Source organism: Populus euphratica, unplaced genomic scaffold (genome assembly GCF_000495115.2).
Source record: "Populus euphratica unplaced genomic scaffold, PopEup_1.0 scaffold1907.1, whole genome shotgun sequence".
NCBI classification, from domain to species: domain Eukaryota; kingdom Viridiplantae; phylum Streptophyta; class Magnoliopsida; order Malpighiales; family Salicaceae; genus Populus; species Populus euphratica.
The window spans coordinates 1-4,441 of NW_011501740.1; the positions used below are offsets into that span (position 1 = coordinate 1).

Genomic DNA, 4,441 nt, shown 5'->3' on the forward strand with positions numbered 1-4,441 from the left:
TAACACTAACCAAAGCCAAAACCCACCTAGGAATAGAAATTCATTAACCAAATCATACAAATTGCTACCCCAATTTGGTAATAAAAGCTGGGGATTTCGTGGGGTCGTTGCAAATGCAAAGAAGAAAGGTGAAAATCCTTCTAAGAGAAAGAGAGGTTGGTGGCGAAGGTTTTTTATTGACGAAGAAGGGAATTGGCTTGGATTAAAGGATGATGATATGCTTGATGCCGAGGCTGAATTGTCTGAGAATTCGAGTGATGAGGAGTTGTCTGAGGAAGAGAAATTTGAGGCTTGGAAGAGGAGAGCTGAGGCAATTATGGACTTGAGAGAAGCACAAGAAGATATGTTGAACGAGGAGAGTAGGAAGTGGGAGGACTGGATTGTGGTGATAATGGTCATGATGATGATAATAATGGTTCATGGTGGAGTAAAGAGTTTGATGAAAATGGTGGAATTGGAAATGGAGGCTCAGTGGAGGATGTGCGGTCGGATCCTACTAACCTTGTACCTGAGAAAGGATTTGTCGAGTTTGTTAGAGATTTGGTTTTTGGTAGGGAAGAGGAGGATTTGTTTTATGAAGACCGCTTGTTTCGGTATGCCTCATTGAACTTAGTAAGTCACTTCATTGCACTTCGTTTCAAAGCACTACCTTATGCCATCATTTCCCATGTCGAGGTAGATTGTTTAAATGGTTTCCATTTCTATTCATTACATGCTCATAATGCCAATCGAGAATTTGTTGTTTATGTGACCATGTCAAAATTTGTGGCTCTAATCTCATGAAGTTGATGTTACCACTAACTTTAACATTGTTGTTTAAGGACAACACTAACTTTGTATTGCATAGACTGAATTGGATGGAACAAAATTTTGCAGCACCCTATGCTATAGTGATGCAAAATAAAGGACATCCGTATGAAAAGGGATGGGCAATCCTATCCCCATATAGCACATCAATATATAAGATGATAGAAGTATCTATACTTTTAGGATTAAGTTTTATGTAATAAATCTAAATAGAGTATCATTGACTTGATGAATATTTAATTGGATATGATTAAAGTGTATGGTTATCAAAACTATTCAAAGTGGACATTTCATGTTTCGATCTTTGTTGAACCTGACTACTTCATGTCAAGTTACCTTGCATGTTGTAAAGATGGATCTTCTGTATGCTCTGGTTAATTTTGAAAATTTGCTCGTCAATTTGGCATGCTTGTACTCAATACCATAACCATATTCATCTTGCTGCAGGCTAAATTTTTGGCAGTATTGATAATCATATCCTGGGCCTTGGACTTTGCAGTTCATGACTATGTTCTCATGCCCTTCTTAGACAGGTAACTGTTAGGTCAAAATGGTTTCTTAAGTGACTTCTCCTAATCTTAACAATAAGAAATATTTGATTTTATATTATGCTCTCTTCTTCACCTGATATGTTTAAAACAATGCTTATGGTGCACTTACATGTAAAACTCTGTCTTCCTAATTAAATTTATTAAGCCATGTCATGAACAGATATGTCAAGATTGTACCACTTATAGCATAAATGCTTGATGTGAGAAAAAATCAAAAGCTTGAGATGATTAAGGAAATAAAATTGGAAAAAGCAAGATTGAAGCTTGAGGTAGAGATTGGTAAATCTCCACCTCTCTCCGATGAGGAGGAATGGAGGGAGCTACGGCATAAAGCGTAAGAATAACATGTTTTTGTGTTTGTTTTGGTAGATCATGTTTGTTATCTATCTGATTCCTCTATTGAATTGTGTCTTAATGCATTTTATGAGTAGAAGATTCATTCAAATGGTATTCTTAGACATTAATTCTAGGATTATTTTCAGAACATTAAATGACATTGATTAATTCCCTATAAATACAATACCTTGAAAAGCTTTCCTTGTGATCTTTGATTACAAATGTAAACATCTTGATGTGAATTCTGTTCTTTTCAACTTCTGATTGGTTGCTTAAACAGGTTAGAGTTACGAGATGAGTTGAGGTTAGAAAACCGTAGATCATTTGCCAACATATGGTCAGATATGGTTTTTGGGGTCTCAATATTTGTTCTTTTGTACTTTAATAAGAGAAAAGTGAGTAGTTATCAGTCGTTCTCTATGCATAGTGCCTTTTATGTGTGGAATTGATATGTTTCACATCACTGTGAGGCCTCTATCACTGTCATCTTAATTGCCATCATCTATCCATCAAAAACTACAATTATATGGAAACAACAATAAGTGGCATGTCACCTTATTCTAAAGTAGCAATTTTTTTCATGCTTCTGTCAATTTTCACTTTGTCTGTATTCATATCCATGAGAATCATTTATCTTTTTAAAGAAAACAATGAACCACTTATGTACCTTTTAGAGTTATTTACTCATCTAAATTGTTATAGAGCATTTCTGGAGTTAGTGCATAGAGACTTGCTGAATGGTTTTTGCCTTATTGTAGTTATATGCCCTCAATGGTTGTTTTGCTTGAACTAAGTTTGGAAATGCTTGGTTCTATCATACTCTTGTCATGTTTGTTACAATTTTTTTTTCTTATTTTTATACTTTTGCAGGCAGCTTTGCTGAAATTTACAGGTTATAAAATACTAAACAATCTTTCAGATACTGGAAAGGCATTTCTAATCATACTTATCATAGATATTTTTTTAGGGTAATATTTTCTGCTCTTCACAAAATTATTCTCACAAGCACGTGTTTGCCGAAGACATTTTATTTTATATGCTAGTTCAAAAGTTGGTCCTGATCGAATTCATGCAAGTGAGAAAAAAAGTAAAATAACTTGGTGTTGGCCACTATAGTGAATATGGAGTCTATAACTTCACTTCCTCCTCCCTATTCGACTTGATTTTGCTTTTAAATTTAGAATTTTTTCTTTCTTTTCAAACAATATATGTCCATGATGCACTAGTTGCAGTTTATTGAAGATATTTGAATTCCATATAATCTTTTCCTCTTTCTCTCTCTCTCTCTCTCACACACACACCCACACATACATACACACACACACACAAAAGTGAGCAAGCTGACAAGATAATATTTCTTGCAGGACGTGTTATTAAAAAAAATGCTCACTATTCTCCTAATAATTTTCACTTACACTCTTGTTTGTATAATGAACATTATCCCTTATAAAATTAAATACTGTAGGTATCACTCTGAATATGGTTGGCAGACCTTGCTGGAGGTAATTGTCGAGCACTATGGACTTAAAGTTGACCAGTCTGCTATCACCATTTTTATCTGCTTGGTACTTGTTGTCATTGATGCATGTGTGAAGCTTTGGGTATGTTATTTTGACTCAATTAAGTGTTTCGTCAAATGAATTCCAATAAAATCCTTCATTTTGAAAAATATTCACTGTATATCTGTAGTTAAACTAGAATTGATTACCTTCCAAACATCATTAATTTCCACATAGGAATATCAACAAATGAAGTGATTAAAGTTTACTTGAAATTTAAATGAATGAGGTAGCTATGCTGGTTCGTCACCCAGTTGCTACTGCCCTTCGTTGTGCTTAGCTATGAATTTATATGACAAATGGTCGGGAAAGGTGTTATATATGGAAAGGAAAAGCAAATTTTCATGGGATGATATTATATCCATGATGATAAACTGGAGAGATTGTTGAAGGCTATCAACCATTTTAAGATTAAGTTTAGATAGATTTTGTAACCTCTATTAACTATTTGACAACTTGACCTCTGTTTACTTCTCATTGAAAGAGTTGGAGCAAGTTGGGGTCTTGCACTGCCCATTGCTTAAGCTCATGATTTTATTTGAGAAATCTGATGATTTTGTTGATTGCTTATGGTGTTTGTGTTACAGTTGTTCAAATACCTACCAAGATTATCCTGGAAGGTGGCAAACATATTCCGCGAAATGAAGCGTCACTAGCAGAAATTTTTTGGTTTGATCCATGAATCCTTACATTTTTTCCTACCTCTCCAATTTTTGTGGCATATAGTCTTTCATTCACGTATTACTAATTTTACTTATATAAAACATATTTATTATTAATAATTTTTTATATTTTTAATATGTATTTATAATTAATTAATGAATCTAATTTGATGAATGAATTTAAAGTAAAGATAAAGTCTGTAGAATAAAAATGCTCTACATAAAAAATTATAAAATTGTTATAATTATGATATTTATATTACATTAAAGTTGTTTCTAAATGTTCATGGTCAATGTTCTATTAAAGATTGAACATTAATTAAGGATATTAAAATCGATGTATATTATGTTTATTCTTTTATGAAAGAAATTAGTTGTTTTTATAAATTGAAATATGAGAGATATCTGAAACTAATATGCATGTGCTTGTCAGATGACATATATACTGAACTGATTTAATTTTATATAGAGAAATCACTAATGTTTATGAAAAAGATCATATGGTAGTTGTACGAATGATGTTTAA

The 4,441-nt window shown here is 32.9% G+C and overlaps 1 pseudogene; it reads left to right on the plus strand.

Moving 5' to 3' along the window:
- The first annotated feature begins 7 nt into the window (after positions 1-7).
- Positions 8-4,044, plus strand: LOC105118362 (chloroplast envelope membrane protein-like; annotated as a pseudogene).
- The last annotated feature ends 397 nt before the right edge of the window (positions 4,045-4,441 follow it).